This window comes from Asparagus officinalis, chromosome 1, assembly GCF_001876935.1.
Source record: "Asparagus officinalis chromosome 1, Aspof.V1, whole genome shotgun sequence".
Lineage (NCBI taxonomy): Eukaryota > Viridiplantae > Streptophyta > Magnoliopsida > Asparagales > Asparagaceae > Asparagus > Asparagus officinalis.
Genome location: NC_033794.1, coordinates 35,485,716 through 35,510,221, shown reverse-complemented (window position 1 = coordinate 35,510,221; position 24,506 = coordinate 35,485,716). Strand labels below are relative to the sequence as shown.

The window sequence follows — 24,506 nt, the reverse complement described above, 5'->3', positions numbered from 1 at the left end:
GAATCAAGACGTTCGGATCGTCAACGAGAAACAAACTCGACGCGAGCATTCGAGGGAGGCACTCCATCGCCACCGTGAAGAACCCAGAATTAAACAAAGGGGAGAGTCAAATTCGTTCTCCTCTCTTTTGTAATCGGAATCCAAATTGTAATTGATTTTGAGAGGAATACAAGTCAAATTTTTCTTTCATTGTCTTTTTACTACAAATTTCCAACAAACAAAAGATGGCGACTCCGCTGGGGATGAGCTTCTCTGACAAAGAAGTGGTGGTGCAATCCGACGTTCATCTCACTGGAACGACCGTTGAAACTCTGATTATCGAGTTGGATCAAGCCAAGTACGAGGAGGCCATCTCCTCCGGATCCCTTAGCCCCAAGGCTATACGCAAGATCCACAAAGTTTTCGAAGTTTCTGAGGAGACTAAAGCTCCAGTTGTAGCCAACTCATCTAAAGACTATCTCCCATGGGGGTTGCACTATTCATACAGTCCCCTCTCTAAAGGAGAAGACTCAATTTCGGCACAACGCCAAAAAAGCCGATCCCCCAATCAACGCAAACTCCGCGTTTGTGAGCCTCAGCATGAGCTCTGCATAAGCCAAGCTAAACGCAACTCTCAAGAGTGCGTCCCAGAGATAGAACACAGCTTTCAGAGGCGTGTTCTAACATCAAAACGCAGACCTCAAAACTGCGTTGATCTGGCTGAACGCAACTCTTAGGAGTGCGTCCCAGAACCAAAACACAACTCTCAGGAGTGCGTTTCACAAACTGAACGCAACTCTCAGGAGTGCGTTTCAGAACCCAAACGCAACTCTCAGGAGTGCGTTCTATCATTTAAACGCAGACATCAAACCTGCGTTGATCTGGCTGAACGCAACTCTCAAGAGTGCGTCCCAGAACCAAAACGCAACTCTCAGGAGTGCGTTTCACAAACTGAACGCAACTCTCAGGAGTGCGTTTCTGAATCCGAACGCAGATCGCAGGACTGCGTTTCACTAGCAAAACGCAGACTTTGGTCTTGCGTTAATCAAGCTAAACACGACCCTCGTGTTCCTTCTTTGGAACACGATGTGATTCGTCGTGTTCAAAATGATCAACATGGATTTAAAATTCATGTTTACCAAGAACCAGTCCCATCCTTTAACGGACAGGGGGTTCCATCTCTACCCTCACGCTCTGTGAGAGGTGCCAAGGAGACTAAAGCTCCAAAGGTTGCTCCTATGCCAAAGGAAACCCTCTCCTTTAGTCGCCGAGATTACTCGAGCAGCCCTACCTCTAAAGGAGTGGGCTCAGTTTATGCCAAACGCAGCCCTCAGTGGTGCGTTGTGCAATCAAAACGCAGCCTTCAAAACTGCGTTGATTTGGCAGAACGCAACTCTCAGGAGTGCGTTTCAGAACCAAAACGCAACTCTCAGGAGTGCGTTCAAGATCCAAAACGCAGACTTACAAACTGCGTTAACCAACAAAAACGCAACCGGCAAAGGTGCGTTTCATCAACAAAACGCAGACTTCGGTCTAGCGTTAGTAAAACAGAACACGACCCTCGTGTTTCTTCTTCAGAACACGATGCGATTCGTCGTGTTCAAAAAGATCAACGTGGACTCAAGATCCATGTTCACCAGGAGCCAGTCTCATCCTTTAATGGACAGGGGGTTCCATCTCTACCCTCACGCTCTGTGAGAGGTTCATCCCAAGTCTCTGACTTGCGGGAATTGCTGTCGATGTTCAACCGACCGACGAATGTCGTTTTGCTCAATAATCGACGACATCATCACAGGAAGAAGACTTTAGAGGTTGAATACCTTGGAGTCACTTCTAACATGGTTGGTAGAGGGAGATCATCAACCCTTAGTTCCGACGGGTCAGAGACAGATCATTCTCCAAGCGTCAGAGAAATCACTAACGAGTTTGAAGGAATCTACCAACGTACTCGGACTCGAACAGGAGCCATTCCTCCTATCAACTATCAGAGTTTAGCCAGAGGAACTAATTCCGATGACGAACACTCAGCCATTGCAGAGTCCCAGTCATCAAGCTCTTTTGTTGAACATAAGAGCTTCGCTTATATGACGGGAAACCATGAAGATCTCGCGAAGAGACTTGATGAACAGGAGGCCATGCTCAAATCTCAGCAGGAGGCCATCAATGAACTCATGGCCATGTTGACTCAAATCGTCGCAGACAAGGCCAAATCTCAGGAGACAGATTCGCCACTTAGGCAAGAATCTTCCCGGAGAGGAAAAGCGTCTTCATCCCGACCTCACACAAGCAAAGGGAAGGGAAAAGTGGTTGATGATGCGGCTTCTGACCAAGAAGCCCACAGCCTGGAATCTTCCTCTGATGAAGGAAGAGAGACTGAGAACGAGCAGAATCTTCAGTCTGCCAAAATGGAAGAATTGGAAGCCCGCCTTAAAGCCATTGCTAACAGAAGCGAGCTCCAAGATGAGGGAGTTATCAGACCCTATCCTGCCGAATGGGATGCAGCCCCTTATCCTCCAAAGTTCGAGGTCCCGACGCTACAAACTTTTGACGGCACGGGATCACCGAACCAACATATTTATCATTTCAAGTCACAGACTGGAAATATAATATCGAACGATGCCATACTGGCTCGATTGTTCATTGGCACCCTCAAGGGAATTGCCTTTGAATGGTTCAGGAAACTGCCTGCGGGCTGTATCCAAAAGTGGGCGGATCTAGAGAGACTCTTCCTGTCAAGATTCTTTGAAGAGGATACAGAAGTCTCCATCCATACCCTTCTTGCTACTAAGCAGAAGAAGAGGGAGTCCGTCAAAGCCTATGTCAAAAGATTCCGATCCATGGCTCTCCGGTGTTCGTCAGGTATGACACAATCTACCTTAGTAGAGACCTGTCGACACAACTTGCAAACCGACCTCCTAGCCCGAATAGGAGTTGCAGAATGCCGTTCTTGGAGACAACTAATCTCTCAAGGCGAGCAGGCTCAAAAAATCATTGCCAGGATCAAAGCTGAAGAACAAAGTAGGCAGGATCAACCTGAGCAATCGGACCAAGCCCAACCTTCTCCAGAGCAATCGGACCAAGTCCAATCTCCTCAGTCAGAAGGGGAAGATACTACGGCCACTGAAGCTAATCCTCTTCAGTAGGATGCCGGGCCTCCAACAACTATCACGTTAACAATTACCTCTGATAGTCAAACTCATCAGATAATGGCCTACCTGGTGATGTGATTCTATTCCGACTTCATGGATAGTGCCCCACTAGGTGATGTGCCTTGTCTACCTCTTTTTTATTCCCCTGCTAAGTCTTCATCAAGACTGGGGGTTGGTTACTTGGAATCCACTGGATTAAGAGTAACGAATCTTTCACATCGTCGAGTTAACATTACACTTCTGACGATCATCATCCCCACAGAGTATGCATTCAGTTTGCATCACTCCAAATTCTTGTCACGTTAACAATACACCTCTGACAAAACCCACTTATCAATCCTCGTCAATAGGATGATAAGTCCCCAAAGTTGCTCCAATTGCAACACAAATCCTGTCACGTTAATACTACACCTCTGACAAAACCCACTTATCAATCCTCGTCAATAGGATGATAAGTCCCCAAAGTTGCTCCAATTGCAACACAAATCCTGTCACGTTAACACTACACCTCTGACAAAACCCACTTATCAATCCTCGTCAATAGGATGATAAGTCCCCAAAGTTGCTCCAATTGCAACACAAATCCTGTCACGTTAACACTACACCTCTGACAAAATCCACTTATCGACTCTCTTCAATAGAGCGATAGGTCCACAAACTCGTCAAGTTAACACCACACCTCTGACGACCAAATCAACTTATCGACTCTCTCCAATTGAGCGATAAGTTCTCAAAATTGCTTCCATAGCAATATCTTTCTTGTCACGTTAACACTACACCTCTGACAAAATCCGCTTATCGACTCTCTTCAATGGAGCGATAGGTCCACAAACTCGTCAAGTTAACACCACACCTCTGACGACCAAATCAACTTATCGACTCTCTTCAATAGAGCGATAGGTCCACAAACTCGTCAAGTTAACACCACACCTCTGACGACCAAATCAACTTATCGACTCTCTCCAATTGAGCGATAAGTTCTCAAAATTGCTTCCATAGCAATATCTTTCTTGTCACGTTAACACTACACCTCTGACAAAATCCGCTTATCGACTCTCTTCAATGGAGCGATAGGTCCACAAACTCGTCAAGTTAACACCACACCTCTGACGACCAAATCAACTTATCGACTCTCTTCAATAGAGCGATAGGTCCGTAAAATACTGTTATGTTAACATAACACCTCTAACAGTCAACCCCCCAATGAACTTGTTAATTCTTTCGGTGTTTCAAGCTACACAGGAAGAAATGACACCAAAAATCCATGCCTTCACGCATGGGGGACTTTATCTCGATCCCTAATTAGAGATAAGTCTGCATCTAACACATGCTGCCGGGTAGCCTATTCCCGCAATAATAGCAAAGCCTACGTATTCAATATCGTAGCAGGTCGTTATTAATAACGCCAAAATCCATGCCTTACACGCATGGGGAATTTTATCCTGAATCCTAAGTAGGGATAAGTCAATGTCTAACACACGTTGCCGGTTAGTCTTTTACCGTGAAAAGGACATCAAAATCCATGCCTCACACGCATGGGGGACTTTATCTTGATCCCTAAATAGAGATAAGTCTACGCCTAACACGCGTTGCCGGTTAGTCTTTTACCGTGAAAAGGACATCAAAATCCATGCCTCACACGCATGGGGGACTTTATCTCGATCCCTAATAAGAGATAAGTCTACGCCTAACACGCGTTGCCGGTTAGTCTTTTCCCGTCAAAATGACAAAGTCTATGTATTCAAAATCATAGCATCAAGACTAAGAGAGTTCATTCTCTTAGCACAACGTTACATGTGGAACGGACCTAGATAATTCACATGCTAGCCCGACTCAAACGGTAATCGGTAAAGGCTTATCAAATCCGTTGATGGCTGAGGGTTTGCCAAAAATCCTACGCACATTTGCAGGCCCATCAGCTTAATAGATGTGAGTCGAGACTTAAAACAGATGCGCCAAAGACAAGTCTCAAAGACTTAGTCAAAAATGCACGGAAGCCACTTCCATGTCTTAAGTCAAAATGTTGACCCGCGATGCAAAAAACCAAACGCCGAGGTCACACCTGTGTTCCAAATTTAGGGAGCTGTTTAAGAGGGGGCGGTTACACCCCACTCAGCCCATTGAGGAGTGGATTAAGGGGGTAGTTACCACCCTTAATCCCCTATAAATACCAGAAACTCAATTGAGTTGGGGGATCGAATTTTCTCTCATCAACAAAGGGAGATTCAGTCAAAAGTCTTTTGGCTCTCGGCTCTTCGATCCTTTTCTTTTGGAGGGAGCAAAGGAGAGATCTTCGGCTAACTTTGGAGGGGAATTGTTGGAGTTTTGGAGACCAGCAACAGGAGCTTCTTCCTTGGCTTGTTAACCGAACATTTGGTTTAAATCAACTCTTTCATAGAGATAAACTCGCTCTGAGTTATCAACTCGTTAAGAGTTATTTTTAAGACTCTTTTTCAAGAGTTTCAAACTCGATCAGAGTTATCAACTTGATCAGAGTTCAGAACTTGCTCTGCAAGTTCTTCTAAAACCCGTTCAGAGTTATCAACTCATTAAGAGTTATTTTCAAACTTGCTTTGCAAGTTCTCCACAGCGTCAAATCGTGAGGAGAAGACTATGTTCCAGTGAATCAAGACGTTCGGATCGTCAACGAGAAACAAACTCGACGCGAGCATTCGAGGGAGGCATCTCATCGCCACCGTGAAGAACCCAGAATTAAACAAAGGGGAGAATCAAATTCATTCTCCTCTCTTTTGTAATCGGAATCCAAATTGTAATTGATTTTGAGAGGAATACAAGTCAAATTTTTCTTTCATTGTCTTTTTACTACAAATTTCCAACAAACAAAAGATGGCGACTCCGCTGGGGATGAGCTTCTCTGACAAAGAAGTGGTGGTGCAATCCGACGTTCATCTCACTGGAATGATCGTTGAAACTCTGATTATCGAGTTTTATCAAGCCAAGTACGAGGAGGCCATCTCATTCGGATCCCTTAGCCCCAAGGCTATGCGCAAGATCCACAAAGTTTCTGAGGAGACTAAAGCTCCAGTTGTAGCCAACTCATCTAAAGACTATCTCCCATGGGGGTTGCACTATTCATACAGTCCCCTCTCTAAAGGAGAAGACTCAATTTCGGCACAACGCCAAAAAAGCCGATCCCCCAATCAACGCAAACTCCGCGTTTGTGAGCCTCAGCATGAGCTCTGCATAAGCCAAGCTAAACGCAACCCTCAGGTGTGCGTTTCCCAGATAGAACACAGCTTTCAGAAGCGCGTTCTAACATCAAAACGCAGACCTTAAAACTGCGTTGATTTGGTAGAACGTAACTCTCAGGAGTGCGTTTCAGAACCCAAACGCAACTCTCAGGAGTGCGTTCTATCATTTAAACGTAGACATCAAATCTGCGTTGATCTGGCCAAACGCAACTCTCAAGAGTGCGTTCTATCATTTAAACGCAGACAATAAATCTGCGTTGATCTGGCTGAACGCAACTCTCAGGAGTGCGTTTCAGAACCCAAACGCAACTCTCAGGAGTGCGTTCTATCATTTAAACGCAGACATCAAATCTGTGTTGATCTGGCCAAACGCAACTCTCAGGAGTGTGTTCTATCATTTAAACGCAGACATCAAATCTGCATTGATCTGGCTGAACGCAACTCTCAAGAGTGCGTCCCAAAACCAAAACGCAATTCTCAGGAGTGCGTTTCACAAAATGAACGCAACTCTCAGGAGTGCATTTCACAAACTGAATGCAACTCTCAGGAGTGTGTTTCACAAACTGAACGCAACTCTCAGGAATGCGTTTTACAAACTGAACGCAACTCTCAGGAGTACGTTTCAGAATCCGAACGCAGATCGCAGGACTGCGTTTCACTAGCAAAATGCAGACTTTGGTCTTGCGTTAATCAAGCTAAATACGACCCTCGTGTTCCTTCTTTGGAACACGATGTGATTCGTCGTGTTCAAAATGATAAACATGGATTTAAAATTCATGTTTTCCAAAAATCAGTCCCATCCTTTAACGGCCAGGGGGTTCCATCTTTACCCTCACGCTCCGTAAGAGGTTCATCCCAAGTCTCTGACTTGCGGGAATTACTGTCGATGTTCAACCGACCGACGAATGTCGTTTTGCTCAATAATCGACGACATCCTCACAGGAAGAGGACTTTAGAGGATGAATACCTTGGTGTCACTTCTAACATGGTTGGTAGAGGGAGATCATCAACCTTTAGTTCTGACGAGTCAGAGACAGATCATTCTCCAAGCGTCAGAGAAATCACTAACGAGTTTGAAGGAGTCTACCAACACACTCGGATGCGAACAGGAGCCATTCCCCCTGTCAACTATCGGAGTTTAGCCAGAGGAACTAATTCCGATGACGAACACTCAGCCATTGCGGAGTCCCAATCATCAAGCTCTTTCGTTAGGCATGAGAGCTTCGTCCACATGGCAGAATATTCTGAAGATCTTTCAAAGAGGATTGATGAGCAGGAGGCCATGCTCAAATCACAGCAGGAGGCCATCAATGAACTCATGGCCATGCTGACTCAAATCGTTGCAGACAAGGCCAAATCTCAGGAGACAGATTCGCCGCTTAGGCAAGAATCTTCCCGGAGAGGAAAAGCATCTTCATCCCGACCTCACACAAGAAAAGGGAAGGGAAAAGTGGTTGATGATGCGGCTTCTGACCAAGAAGCCCACAACCTGGAATCTTCCTCTGATGAAGAAAGAGAGACTGAGAATGAGCAGAATCTTCAGTCTGCCAAAATGGAAGAATTAGAAGCCCACCTCAACGCCATTGCTAATAGAAGCGAGCTCCAAGATGAGGGAGTTATTAGACCCTATCTTGCCGAATGAGATGTAGCCCCTTATCCTGCAAAGTTCGAGGTCCCCACGCTACAAACTTTTAACGGCACGGGATCACCGAACCAACATATTTATCATTTCAAGTCACAGACTGGAAATGTAATATCAAACGATGCCATACTGGCTCGATTGTTTATTGGCACCCTCAAGGAAATTGCCTTTGAATGGTTCAGGAAATTACCTGCGGGCTGTATCCAAAAGTGGGCGGATCTAGAGAGACTCTTCCTGTCAAGATTCTTTGAAGAGGATACAGAAGTCCCCATTCATACCTTTCTCGCCACTAAGCAGAAAAAGAGGGAATCAGTCAAAGCCTTCGTAAAATGGTTTCAAAATATGGCTCTGCGTTGTCCGAGAGGTATGACACAGTCTACCCTAGTACAAACCTGTCGACACAACTTGCAAACCGACCTCCTAGCTCGAATAGGAGTTGCAGAATGCCGTTCTTGGAGACAACTAATCTCTCAAGGCGAGCAGGCTCAAAAAATCATTGTCAGGATCAAAGCTGAAGAACGAAGTAGGCAGGATCAGCCCGAGCAATCAGACCAAGCCCAATCTTCTCCTGAGCAACTGGACCAGACGCACTCTTCTCAGTCAGAAGGGAAAGATACTACGGCCAATGAAGTCAATCCTCTTCAGTAGGATGACGGGTCTAACAACTATCACGTTAACAGTTACCTCTGATAGTCAAACTCATCAGATAATGGCCTACCTGGTGATGTGACTCTATTCCAACTTCATGGATAGTGCTCCACTAGGTGATGTGCCTTGTCTACCTCTTTTTTATTCCCCTGCTAAGTCTTAATCAAGACTGGGGGTTGATTACTTAGAATCCACTGGATTAAGAGTAACGAATCTTTCATATCGTCAAGTTAACATTACACTTCTGACGATCATCATCCCCACAGAGTATGCATTCAATTTGCATCACTCCCAATTTGTCACGTTAACAATACACCTCTAACAACCCACTTATCAATCCTCGTCAATAGGATGATAAGTCCCCAAAGTTGCTCCAATCGCAACACATTCTTGTCACGTTAACAATAAACCTCTGACAAACCCACTTATCAATCCTCGTCAATAGGATGATAAGTCCCTAAAGTTGCTCCAATCGCAACACATTCTTGTCATGTTAACAATACACCTCTGACAAAACCCACTTATCAATCCTCATCAATAGGATGATAAGTCCCCAAAGTTTCTCAAATCGCAACGCAAATTCTTGTCACGTTAATATCACACCTCTGACAAAATCCACTTATCGACTCCCTTCAATGGAGCGATAGGTCCACAAACCTGTCAAGTTAACACCACACCTCTGACGACCAAATCAACTTATCGACTCTCTTCAATAGAACGATAGGTCCATAAAATACTGTTAGGTTAACATAACATCTCTAACAGTCAACCCCCCCCCCCCACCGTTAATTCTTTCGGTGTTTCAAGCTACACAGGAAGAAATGACACCAAAAATCCACGAATGAACTTGTTAATTCTTTTTCAACAAGAATAGCAAGTTTTCATTATAAAATCCCCAGTGGATTAAAGGTTTTCTAGAATTATCCTAGTGATAATAAAGAAAATTTTTGAATTTCACTATACCTCTGGCACTTCCAACTTTTTTTTGGTGTTTCAAGCCACACAAGAAGAAACGACACCAAAAATCCATGCCTTCACGCATGGGGGACTTTATCTCGATCCCTAATTAGAGATAAGTCTACGCCTAACACGCGTTACCGGTTAATCTTTCGCCGTAAAAAAGACACCAGGATTCATGCCTGGGGGAATTTATCTCGACCCCTAATTTATCTCGATCCCTAATTTGAGATAAGTCTGCATCTAACACATGTTGCCGGGTAGCCTATTCCCGCAATAATAGCAAAGCCTACGTATTCAATATCGTAGCAGGTCGTTATTAATAACGCCAAAATCCATGGTTTACACGCATGGGGAATTTATCCTGAATCCTAAGTAAGGATAAGTCAATGTCTAACACATGTTGCCGGGTAGCCTATTCCCGTAATAATAGCCAAGCCTACGTATTCAATATCGTAGCAGGTCGTTATTAATAACGCCAAAATCCATGCTTTACACGCATGGGGAATTTTATCCTGGATCCTAAGTAGGGATAAGTCAATGTCTAACACACGTTGCCGGTTAGTCTTTTACCGTGAAAAGGACATCAAAATCCATCCCTCACACGCATGGGGGACTTTATCTCGATCTCTAATTAGAGATAAGCCTACGCCTAACACGAGTTGCCGGTTAGTCTTTTCCCATCAAAATGATAAAGTCTATGTATTCAAAATCAGAGCATCAAGACTAAGAGAGTTCATTCTCTTAGCACAATGTTACATGTGGAACGGACTTAGATAATCCACATGCTAGCCCGACTCAAACGGTAGTCGGTAAAGGCTTATCAAATCCGTTGATAGCTGAGGGTTTGCCAAAAATCCTACGCACATTTGCAGGCCCATCAGCTTAATGGATGTGAGTCGAGACTTAAAACAGATGAGTCAAAGACAAGTCTCAAAGACTTAGTCAAAAATGCACAGAAACCACTTCCATGTCTTAAGTCAAAATGTTAAGATCAGACCCGCGATGCAAAAACCGAACACCGAGGTCACACCCGCATTCCAAATTCAACATGCAAGGGTGAAACCCGCATCTCAAGTTCAAAATGCAGGGTCCACCCCCACATTCCAGAAACAGGATTATGACGCATACCTTCACACAGGTCCTGCATGGAAAATCCCTTCAACCAAGCTGCCTTCGAAGCGAGTGCAGAGAACAACTCCTTTGTGACAAGGAATCAACAGCTCCAAGATCAGAGTTGAGATCCAAAGTATTCCGAAAATTCGTCCCAGTCAACCGCGAACCTAAAAATCACAATAGATAGTCGATCCCCCATCAAACACCGATGATGGAAGTTACAATCTGACGACTTCTAGAAGGCTACAATTTGAGGAATTATCACGTAGAAGGCTACAATCTGATGACCTTTACGACAACTAATGAAAGCTCTATTCAGTGGCCTTCACAATCGATGGTGAGAGTTACAATCTGACGACTCTCATATTTTATAACAGGCAAAGATCAATAAGCAATGGCCTTTGCGATGTTATAATAGACGAGGTTACAAGTCAACAACCTCTCTCAAACGCAGAAATTCACTTCTGCGTTTCTCAAATTCAAAACGCACACAACCTGTGCGTTCTCCAGCAACCATCTAACTCTGTAACGCAGAGTTGAAGCACAAAACGCACACGTAACGTGCGTTCTTCGACAGACTCAACTATGTGCCCCAAACTCTGGACGCAGAGTTGAACTTCAACGCACCAGCGACATGTGCGTTTCCAATTTCAGAGTGCATGCGGCCTGTGCGTCTCAAATCTCCAACAGAGATTTAACTCTGCGTCCTAAGCCTTGGACGCAGAGTTAAAGCCCAAACGTGGCCTGTGCGCCTGTGTTGCTTGAGCTGCTGAACGCAGAGTTCAGCTCTGCGTTCTAACGCCCTAGCATAGAGAATCAGCCTATGCGTTCAGCCACCAAAATAGGCCTAACTCTGCGTTTTTAGTCTAAAAACGCAGAGTTCGGGCCCTGAACGCTATTTTTCAGCGTTTGACTCGTTCAAAGCACTCAAAACTCAACTGAGTTCGGATCCTCTTTTTTTTGGAGGGGGGAGCTGACTTTTTGGGGATCCTTGATCGAGCATCTTGCCGCGTTCTGCAGCAACAAGGAGTTTTGGAGACCAGCAACAGGAGCTTCTTCCTTGGCTTATTAACCGAACTTTCGGTTCAAATCAACTCTTTTTCAAGAGTTCAAACTCGTTCAGAGTTATCAACTCGATCAGAGTTCAAAACTTACTCTACGAGTTCTTCTAAAATTCGTTCAGAGTTATCAACTCGTCAAGAGTTATTTCAAAACTTGCTACGCAAGTTCTCCACAGCGTCAAATCGTGAGGAGAAGACATCGTTCCAGTGAATCAAGACGTTCGGATTGTCAACGAGAAGCAAACTCGACGCGAGCATTCGAGGGAGGCATCTCATCGCCACCGTGAAGAACCCAGAATTAAACAAAGGGGAGAGTCAAATTCGTTCTCCTCTCTTTTGTAATCGGAATCCAAATTGTAATTGATTTTGAGAGGAATACAAGTCAAATTTTTCTTTCATTGTCTTTTTACTACAAATTTCCAACAAACATGGAGTCTACTCCAATTAGAGGTAACTATTTATTTTTCTTTTGATTCTGTTTTAACATAACACCTAATCTTTATCCTTACTTATAAAAATCTAGTCAGTTGCAAAAAAGTTTTTTTATTTGCAATCTATCTCTTACATAGATATAGACGCAAATCAACAAGCACCTACACAAGAAAATGATTTACAGACAACCCCCCTTCACACTCCATACCTTATGGACAATCGTCAGGTCAGTATCTTTCTTCATTATCGTTTGGTGATTAATGTGCTTTTTGCTAAGAAATGCTTACATAATGCTTCTATCTCTTACATAATTTTGGAAGACTTCTTTACAAGTTCACGTATTATTAGCATCCGAATTTCGTCTTGTAATCATCTAACCCACACATGTGCACCGGTGTTTGCATAAATTACTATAATCTGCCTGCTATCTTTATAAACTTATGTTATCCAATCTATTTATTGCGAGAAGGAGAGGGTTGAATTTTGCATTGGAAAATATTAGGCTAAATTTAGATGTTTATTTAAGAAAAATGAATTAGTTTGCTTTGTGTATACTTAATTTCTCATTATGATGGCTTTAGTTGTACAGTAATAGACGTGGATTGTGTAGCACAGTTTGTATGAAATTTAGCATGTTTATGCATCAGCATTAGCAGCCGCAACTTTCCTTAGAACTAGCACGTTATCATGTATAAATTTTCCTCAAAACTAAACTAGAACATTATCATGCATAAACCTTCCTCAAGACTATTACACATTATTAGCATCTTGCAGTGTGAAGCTACGCTAACTAGCTAACTAACTATGCAGAGTTGATTGGCAATGCATTTGATAATCAGATTGATGCCAAAAGAACTCTAAGAGAAATTAATAGCATGTGTATCTGCTGTGTATCTGCAGATACACAGCAGATACACACTATTGTGTATCTTCTTAGAGTTCTTTTGGCATCAATCTGATTATCAAATGCATTGCCAATCAACTCTGCATAGTTAGTTAGCTAGTTAGCGTAGCTTCACACTGCAAGATGCTAATAATGTGTAATAGCCTTGAGGAAGGTTTATGCATGATAATGTTCTAGTTTAGTTTTGAGGAAAATTTATACATGATAACGTGCTAGTTCTAAGGAAAGTTGCGGCTGCTAATGCTGATGCATAAACCTGCTAAATTTCATACAAACTGTGCTACACAATCCACGTCTATTACTGTACAACTAAAGCCATCATAATGAGAAATTAAGTATACACAAAGCAAACTAATTCATTTTTCTTAAATAAACATCTAAATTTAGCCTAATATTCTGCATCTACATCTGCACCGGCATTTGTTCCAAAACACTCTTTTAATCTTCGTCCTAATCGTGCTCTGAGACGTGCGGAGTGACAGGGCGATGGAGGTAGCTGTTTGTATAAATATAACATTTTAATTTATATTATTTATTATTCGTAATATTATCTAATATCTTATTTGTCTCGTCACATACAGTGCAGTCACAATCCTCAATTCACACTCGAGACTCCAATACTAAACATAACTTGAAACTTGATGCTGAAAAGGGAGAGAAGGCATGGCCTCTATACCTCAATAATAGGGGCCGCCCCATTGGTGAGTATACTGAGAAATGAGAAAACTATGTGGGAATGGAGAGCCGTGTGTACTGCAAATATCCTCTCCATTTAGAATGGGGTGATGAACATAATAGGTCATTTGACAATTTTTTTATAAGATGTCAGGTATAAATATATTTATATTTTGATTTATCTGATTAATTTGTTATCGTTAGGTTTTTTTATAAGATGTCAGGTATAAATATATTTATATTTTGATTTATCTGATTAATTTGTTATCGTTAGGTACAATCTATTTTAACCATGTGATTCATTTATTGAATATTCAGAAAGATTATGAATTTCTCCCCTGGATCCTAATCAGCCTCTCTCTTGTAATTTTGTTTATCGAGGAATGAAGTTTCAGTTGCAAGAGAGGGTCCGGTATAATAGGTGTCAAGTAAAACAAGAGTGTTTTGAGGTGTGGAAAAAAACTCCCAAAGTTGAGAGGGAGGCTCTTTGGACTACTCTAGTGTTTTCTTGGATTGATAGAGACTCATGGGCTAATTTGTGTGCTTATTATGATTTAGAGAACAAGAAGGTGTATAGTTTAAACTAAAATCAAATGTTTAGTAGGTAATTATAATTTTGCATTTGTTTGATTACAAATCTAAATATGATAATAACATGCAGGATGAGGTAAGATGTAATACGCAGAATCGAGCGTCAAATTTGCTTGGCCGAGCAACCTATACAGGTGGCTTGAGGAACATGTGTCGGGCTATGGATCGATTGGTAAATTTGCTTCTTAAAGCTATTTAAAATTCATATTTTATAATTCTTAATGATTTCATCTATTATACAATAAATTTTTGGTGAATTGTAGAAATGTCAAATTATTGAGGATGGTGGCACACCTATAATGTTGAAACTATATTTGGGTACTCACTCGTCATCAGTAGATAAGATCACTAGAGAGTATACATACCTGGACAACAACACTAAGGAGTATTGTGCAAGTCTTCTAGATGAAAATATGTTTACTACACCTAAATTTCTTGATTTTTGTCCCCAGAAATATGTTTTTTCCCTGTGTGTAAATGATATTTTTTTATTAAGTTCAATTCAAGTTGTTTGTGAGCATGAAAACCGTACATCATCATCATGCTTGTTAATTTTTTTATTAAGTTCAATTCAAGTTGTTTGTGAGCATGAAAACCGTACATCATCATCATGCTTGTTAACATCATGCTTGTTAACATTAATAAGTTGAACCCAAAAGTAACTGCCTCACATGACCTCTTTTTAGCAGATACACAGGAGTGTGTCTGCAGCAGATACTCACTGTTGTGTATCTGCTACAGATACACATGCAGATACACATCAGATACACACTGCTATGTATCTGCAGTGTGTATCTGCTGCAGATACAATGTTGTGTATCTGTTGTGTATATTATATTTTGGATGTACGAGACATTTTGGATATTAGAGACAAATATATAACATTGAATGCTTTTCGTTGTGAGATATTGAGTAATTATTGTGCATGTATCTCTAATATTGCATATTAAGTAATTATTTTGTATTTATATATAACATTGAATATTTAGCACCGCTTGAGATATTTTTGTGTATGTATATGTTTTTTATTCATTGTGTAAAGTGTGTATATTAAATGTAAGCAGGTAAATAAATAAAATAGATAAAATAAAAAAAATTAAAATTAATAGGCCAAACGGTTAAAATCGTTTGGCCAAATACTTATCCCAAATGGGTAAACCCGTTTGGGACTGCAATATATGCCAAATGGTTTCAACTGTTTGGCATATATCGAGGTCGCAAACGGTTGTACCTGTTTGGAACAAGTTCCAAACGGGTGTACCCGTTTCGGACAAGTTTCAAATGGGTACAACCGTTTGGGCGACCGTTGGGGAAAAGTCTTCCCTAACGGTTTTAGCCCAAACAGGTATTTTTTCTCGCCCAAACAGTTGTAACCATTTGGGAGGGTGTTTTCCCAAACGGTTCTAACCGTTTGGGCAGACCAGTTTTGTACTAGTGATACTCTATTTTGTTAACATGTATTTGATTAAACGTAACATGAACATCAGTTTAGACAACATGAAAGTTTAGTCAACATGAAACTCAGTTTAATTAACATGAAACTTAGATTACTTATCATGCATATGATTAAACTTAACATGAAGCTCAGTTTAATTAACATGAAAATCAGTTTTGTTATTATGAAACTCAGTTCAGTTAACATGAAACAAGATTTAATTTATATGAAACTCAGGTTAATTCTCATGTTTTATTAAACTTAACATGAACCTCAGTTTAGTTAACATGAAAATTAGTTTAGTTATTATGAAACTCAGTTCAGTTAATATGAAGCTTAATTTAATTAATATGAAACTCAGATTAATCCTCATTTATTATTAAACTTAACATTAACCTCAGTTTAGTTAATATGAAAATCAATTTAGTTATTATGAAACTCAGTTCAATTAACTTGAAACTCAGTTTAATTAATATGAAACTCGGGTTAATTATCATGTATTGGATTAAACTAACATGAAACTCGGTTTGGATAATATGAAAATTAGTTATTAGCTATTTTAAGTACGTATTATGTATTTGCCTAAACTCAGGTTAATTTTTTAATTAAAAAAATAACAATTACTTCTTTCTAGGGTTGGTACCATCCCCTACTAAACTTTTTTATTGCCTCTTCTTCATAGTTCACCCTTTGCATGACCAAATGGGCTTTCGATGCTTCCTCATGCTTCCATTCCCAGATGATTGACGATATCCATCGTCGCTATAAGAAGCATGATCATCATCACTCAAGGAAGCCGTGTGATCACCTCTTCGCTCACGAAGTGTGACTGACGATGAAAATTTTGCTTCATTCTTTTTGTTTTAGACCGTCTTTCAAGGCGGCCTACACCTTTCTTTTGTCGTCCATTGCGATGAACGACCTCGAAATCATAATCAGATACTTCCTTAGACGACATTTTCACGGTGCAAAACCTAACCCTAAGTTGAAATTCGAGATCCTAGAAATGAAATTTGGGTATTTTAGGTTCCTGTTAATAGTACTTGAAAGGGGGATGGACGCGGTTACCAATTTCGATCATGTCATAAGGGTTGATTTGTAATTCTATCTGAGCTTTTTCTCTAACCGTTCACATGGCAATCATGAGACATTGACACAAATATAGCTAGGATTTGAAGCTGAAATACAAAGCATAAAATACATAATGCTTGATCACATGGGCTTATTAATACTGGGGCACAATTTTCTGTAGAATATTGGATGAAGTAAAGGTCTAACTCTCGGGGATAGGTAAGTGCGCGGAGGGTCCTACAAGAGAGATTTGAGAAATTAATTTGGTCAGTCGGTTTCAACTGTGTAATGGACCCCATAGGGATGGGGCCCACAAAGTAGCGAATGGCATCGCTGTTTGTTACGCGTTTTAGCGCGCGCCTCAACTCGCACAGGAGAGGGCGTGTGGGACCCACTGGCTCCTGTGCGAGTTGAGGCGCGCGTGTTTTTTCCTATTACTTATGTAGTATTGCCGACCCTCAACTGGAAGGGAAACGCACATGCACTGTGTTTAAACATGGGACCAGAAGTCCCATGTTTCTCAAAAATGAAATTTTACAAAATCAACCAATTTTTAATCAATTTTACTATTTAAATATTTTTATCATCAGTTTTACTAATTAAATGTTAACAAAATTTCTTTTTCAAATATTTCTCCAATAGTCAAATATTTGGTCCCCTACTTGAATCCGACCCATATCTGAATCATTAACTCATAGGTGCAATAATGTAAATGGTTTGATATGTCAATAGTAACTAATATGTTCTAGTACCACAAAACTAACTGGATAGACTAATCTTGGTGAGTCCGTATTTGTTTAAATAAGTGGAGTAGACTAATCTTGGTGTGTCCGTATTTGTTCATGTATGTATCACCGACATGTTGAGGATGGAGGGAAAAAAAATCCGCGTGGGAGGAAATATTTGTGTCCGTTAGATACGGATACAGTTACTAAATTTTATATCCGATAGTATATGATTATGGATATATGTGTATAGTCAAATATTCGGATCCATATCCTAAATATCTAAATTTACATATTGGTCATATAGTCGCAATGACTTTAATCTTTAGACTTGTGGATTTGAGTTTAATTTTGATGATCACATATAATGAACATATTAATGAACTTTCTTGTATTATATGAACTATAGTCTTTCTAATATTAATATCTAGTTCTTTCACATCCGTCTTGTATCTTTAAGTATATCTACTTATATATATGCATGCATATCCGTATCCGTACCCAATTTTAGATGACATGATTATATATTTTCCTACCAAGACATATCTGTATCAATATCCATATCCATGATTGGTAAACAAATACAAATATGATATATATATCATATTCAAGCCGTATTCGAACTGCTTGCACCCATGGCAACATCTATCATTATCAAATCATAAACAAATTCAGATTGTGGCTATGCACATCGATCAGTATTAAAAAGACACATAAGTTCTCATTTACTCAATAAAAAAAAATACTACGTACATTACTTATCTTAATTTGAACAATTCTACATAAATACGTTGAGTAAGACGTCTATTGGCATTATTTGCACAAACTAAATTAATCCTATTATAAGAGCAATTTAAAAGTATATTATTCAAGCAAGGCCCTCAATTTGGACACTTGGGTTGTGTTTGGTAAATTTCTCTTAATATCAATAAGTTCTTAATCAGGTTAGTATTAGTCTAAATAGAAGCAGATGCACCTATCAATTAGGGGAAGCAAGCGTACCCCTAAGCGCATGAGATTTATTTTTATAATACCTTCTGAAATTATAGCTTGCCTCCTTGCTGTAAAGTATTTGCACCTCAAGTGATAAGAAGGTGATCCACATGGTGTATGAGATGAAACAAAGAGAATGTAGAAGAGCATTGCAGCTGTCAGAATAAAACAAAAAGATAGATTTTTTATGGAGCGAGCAATGTTTTACTCCTAATATTTTCTTATATTGCTTCTTAACTGATTTGATTTACAGATTACAATACATCTTTTTAAGCAGATATCTCAAATCTAAATAGCACTCTAATTAGAGTTACTATGTGAATATAACTTGCTCTTTTAAATAAAAAGTCTCTTGCAGAATTTCTATTTAAACAACACCGAATATGAATAGAACTACAACTCCTAATCAATTAAGACTCATTCTAAATCTGCAATTACAAACTCCTAATCAAGATAGGACCGTATGTAATTCAAATCTTATAGACTTTTAATTGTAATGGGACTCATTATCCTAGTCACAAGAATACTCTTGCTCCTTAGTGCAATAAGACTTATACTCCTAACACAAATTGGAATCATACTCCTAACACAAATTGGAATCATACTCCTAGTTGTATTAGAACTCAATGCTCCTAATTATAATATGACACATACTCCTAACTATAATAGGACTCGTACTCTTAATACATATAGTAAGTCATACTCCTAGTTATAATATGACTCAATACTCCTATTTGTAATAGAACTCATACTCCTGATTATAATGACTCATAAAATAATACAAATAGGACTCATACTTCCCTTTGTAACTATGATAGCATATTTATTTGTAAATAGTAAAAGAAAGATAAAATAATAATAAAATAGTTAGATCAGGTTCCTCACATGTCCATATAATAGCTATCATAGTTTTATAATATTATATTTTAGTTTTTGGTAAATGAATAATTGTTGTTTGCACTTCTAAGAAAATTTTATGGATCCGTCATTAGGTCGAATGAATGCAAGTCCAATCTTACAGAGGGGAAGGAAAATAAGCTGAAAAAAGTAGACCAATACTGATCTAATTTTTGCAAGTCCAATCTTACAGAGGGGAAGGAAAATAAGCTGAAAAAAGTAGACCAATACTGATCTAATTTTTTTTCCAAACACAGTTTAAATTCTTAACCATGAATTTTAACCTGATTCAGAAGAAGCTGTTGAACACGACCTTGAATTCCCATATAATAAATTGTCTTTCAAAATATGCCAAGGCTGCGTTTGGGAACTTAGATTTGGGCTTGGATTTAAAATCCAGGGTATTTCAAATCCAAATATCTAGTTTGGATTCTTATTTGAGTCTAGATTTTAAATCAATTGATTTAACAAAGAGGAATTTGAAAGCCCAAGACATCTGATTTCAAATCACACCCCACCCTTTGTCATTTATCAAATCCCGACCCGATCATTTAACAAAGTGGAAAGTCGTGATCCTCTCTCTCTCTCTCTCTCTCTCTCTGGTTTCGATCTCCCCCTCTCCGCCTCCCCTCGCCGTCGCCTCCCCGCACCGTCGCCTCCTGCCGCCGCCTCTCCCCCTCCCCCTGCCTCTCTCTCTGGTTTCAAGTCCCAACCTGACATCATCTACTGGTATAGATCTTCATTTGCCTCCGAAACTTCCGAGGGTTTTGCTCTAATTTGTGCCTTCAATTTGTGAAATAATTCGATAGAGCTTCGATTTTGTTTGGTTTTATCTGTGAAGTAGATGTGGTTTTGTTTATTAATACTTAGATTTGGAGTATTGGGGGCTTCTAACTAGAAATTAGGGCTTGATTAATTGACCCTTGATCTTCTAACTAGAATATGCCTGTAAACTTCTGTCTCAAATTTGATCTGATACTATCATTGTTTGTTTCGTTCCATCTATTCATCTGAGGTGAATATGTAATTCTCTTTCTGCCTAATATGTAATTCTCTTGCTGCCCAATATGTTTGGAAACCAGATATGCGTGTAAACCCTTACTATTGTAGTAGTGGTAGAGAGCCCGAGCTAAAGCTTACTTTGGTTTGTTGAATTATTTGCATCAAGCTGGAAATGAAAAACTTGTTGCCTGTATACGGTGGATGCTTGCTTTGGCATGTACATTTATGGGTCTACAAACTTGTTTGAGTGCATATTCGCAGTTTTTGTTCGAGTGCATATTCACAGTTAAAATTATCAGCACTGATGGTTATCGTGCTTGTGTTCGGTTTGGGTTAGCAGCACCATGCTTCAATTGGATGCAAATCTACATGGTGAATGTTTACCAGGATGCCGGTTGATGCATTGTAGTTTTTTGAGTCTATAAACACAAACACAAATCATTCTAACTTGTTCAGACTACAGTCTCCTCTGCATTATAACTATCTTTTGTATTTATAGAGATATTGAACGTCCATGTTTGCCAATAGAACAATCTGCAAGAGCCATTGTACTGATGGGAACTCTTTGATCATTCTGGTTTGTGTGCTTTTTTCTTTTCAGTAAGAACTCCAAGCCGCAAATTGAGCACTTCTTCAAGCTCTTCTGATTGCCTTCTCATCCGTCAACAATTGCAGGTAATTTTACTGTTATTTTAATCTGATTGCCTTCTCATCCGTCAACAATTGCAGGTAATTTTACTGTTATTTTAATTTTGTTATGTCGTGACTTCTTATTTTGGGTCATAGAAAACTTACATGTTTTGATGAGTAGTCAAAATAAACACAAACTGTCTGAAGCAAAATTCGAAAGCAATAAAAATAGTGTGAGGTTTTGTGTTAATCGTCTATGTGCTCATGATTACTGAACACCAACATTCTATTCTCTGTATCATACAACCAAAGAGCATTTCAATTTTGACTTGAAAACATATAGAGTTTGTTTAATGCAAGAATACAGAAGTTATTTATATATATAGGCTATAGCGCTTGTGAAATTTTGACTTGTACCAACATTTAATACAACTTCGTGTACAGCTTCATTCACTCACTGAAGAGGCTGACATTTCAATATATGCAAGCGTCAGCATGTGCAACATTCAATCTGTAATTCCAACACGTAGCTTACATTTAAATAACTATTACAGGTGCCGTTTAAACGTACAGCTCCATGATATCACCAGCTCCATATTTGCTAATATCTTAGGGAGGAATGCTAAAAAACTATTCTCGATCACGGCTTTACAACTCATGCAAAAACACTAACCAGGTGATTATTGCGCGCCTCACATAACTAGAATACCTTCTTATATTTACAGCGTATCTATGATCTTTATATAAGGAAGGAGTTATTGATCCCGCTTGTTTTGGAGACCAATCCAATAGGAAAAAGAGTACTTCATTCAGCTAAAGAAGAATTTTCGCAGAACGCAAGACAAAAATACTGAGCAATACATGGTGATCAAATTTCCACAAGAACCTGAAGGCAATGAAGCTTTAAAAAAAACGCAACATAGTCTCCCTATCGCATAGATTTTGATGCTTTGGAATTTTTAACTTTTGTAAGACAATACTGACACTGCTGGGTTGTTAACATAGTCTCCCTAAAACGTTATGCTTCATGCTGGCATAAACTACATTATGTATACACACACAAAACTTTTTTTTACACTTATTTGTTCATCATTATGGAACACGCAGGTCTCTATAATTTTCAAAAAAAAATGCTACGGACACACCACCCGCCACAGTCTGACGGGCACCACCGGACACGACCCCCTCGTCGCTGCTAGCAGTGCATGGGGCCCCCGCTCAGATTTTTAAAAAAATCTGAAGTGGGGAAGACGCCACACGACATGAGCAGGGGGCGGTGTGTCTCGTGTGTGGCGGGTCTGTGTGCCCGAGTGCGCTTAAAAAGCCTTTTTTCCCCCAATGTGCATGCCCCTTCACTAGTCTACGTGTAAATTGCCAAGGTAATATGACAGCGTGTTGGTTAATTAGCTAAGCATGCTCTTTCTGCTGATTATGTTTTTATTTGGTGGGAGAAGATTCATCCTTTCTTGAATGTATTAGGGTTTAGTGATTTTGATGGATTCTTAGCTAATTCAAGTAAGGAGTGTTTGTCTCATCTCAAATGTAAAATTTTTTTATTTTATTGATAATTCTGTTCTTTTTATTCAGTGTATACTTGATTGTGATGCATTTCTAAAATGTATCTTTCATTTTATTGAGAATAGAACTGTTGAAAACTTGCTATTGCAAGTCAAACAGATTGGATTAGGTTGAAAAGTCCCTCAAATATGTTTTAGACTGATTACAGTTCCCTCAAATATGAGTGATGTTGTTACTACAAATAAGGTCATTCACAATCAAGATTCAAAATAAATACAAGACAATGAAAGTATTCTTTTCCAAGAGCCCAAAGTGTTACTATGGATATGAACAGCAAATCAAAAAACCAATTTTTGGAATTTATGCAATCATTAGTGTCATTTTGGAATTTGTGGCTGTCCTAAGTCACACCGTACTTCAAAAATTACTCCACTTCAACTATCTTGGCTTGCACACTAAATATCCAAAATATCAACATAATTATGGATGACTCTGATTGATACCAGAAAGCAAAAACACTTGGCTTTTGATACTTTCTTTGGCTTCAACTCCACCATTTAAATTCTCAATTTTTTATTAAGTTACCTTACAAACATCCCAGGTCCTGCTACTCTGAATCTTTAAATCCAGAAGCTTCTCCATTTTCTACTTAAAGTGAATCTATATTATTCCAATAGCTTTCATGCGAGTTACTCCTTTTCTTATGTAGCTTTGTCTCACCAGGTGCTATTGTTTCTTTTGTCCAAATCCTTTTACGATCATATCCAGTGTGCTTTTCTCATAAGCAGTCTCAGGCAGCTTTTCTAATGTCAACGTTATGGGTTTTTTTTCCGCAGGTCAAGCGTGATATTGTGCTGAGAGTGCTTGTGCTTTGGTCTCTCCTTTTTCGGTTCTCATTGTCATTTGATATAGCTTGCTGCTTTGTTCAATGATTGTAGCTAATATGTAAGGGTTAATTGCATATACTCTCTGTGGTATCGTTTTTAAATTGCAACCCCTGTAGTGTACACTTTTGCAGATGTGCCCTTGGGTTAAAATTGTGACTGTTTTACCCTTGGACTTACTAATTTCTAGCTGAAGTCAAACAAAAGGATATTGGTTGTGCTTTGGTCTCACCTTTTTTGTTTCTCATTGTCACTTGTTGTGGTGTTTGCTTCTATGGTGAATGATTGTGGCTTATAGTATACTCTAATATATTGGCATCTGATGGTTTGTGGTTTGGTACAGTAGCTCTTTTATTGGATGTCTTTGTGAAAGATACTAGTGGAGAGTATATCAAAGTAATGTCCAAGTACGTTAACGGAAAAATTTAAAGATACTTATTATATGAAGTGTTTTATCTGTTTGCTGGGGCCTCGCAAAGTATCAGAGATGAGTTTAGCTATCAAATTACCTAAATTTGTGTTTTTTGGTTACTATTTTACACATCTACATTGCATTTGATGTAAACAAGATGGGTTAAGAGAATAAATTTTTATCAATTTTAAATTCAAATTCATGTATAATAAAGTACCCAAACACTAGATTTTGAAATCAAAGATTTCAAATCCTTTCATTTAATAAAGATATCCAAACAAAAGATTTCTTAAATCATGAATTTCAAATCCTAAATTTAAAATCCCTTGATTTTAATAATAGAGACTATCTCCCATGGGGGTTGCACTATTCATACAGTCCCCTCTCTAAAGGAGAAGACTCGATTTCGGTACAACGCCAAAAAAGCCGATCCTCCAATCAACGCAAACTCCGCGTTTGTGAGCTTCAGCATGAGCTCTGCATAAGCCAAGCTAAATGCAACCCTCAGGTGTGCGTTTCCCAGATAGAACACAGCTTTCAGAAGCGCGTTATAACATCAAAACGCAGACCTTA

General features: G+C 39.5%; 1 long non-coding RNA gene across 2 annotated transcripts; it reads left to right on the top strand.

The window, feature by feature from the left end:
• LOC109822686 lies at window positions 20,143-23,752 on the top strand. 2 transcript variants are annotated; one of them, XR_002242227.1, is made up of 4 exons: window positions 20,143-20,216; window positions 21,091-21,164; window positions 21,674-21,795; window positions 23,474-23,752. It is a non-coding gene; the product is annotated as an uncharacterized LOC109822686 (long non-coding RNA). The 2 variants fall into 2 exon arrangements; XR_002242220.1 differs by lacking the exon at window positions 21,674-21,795.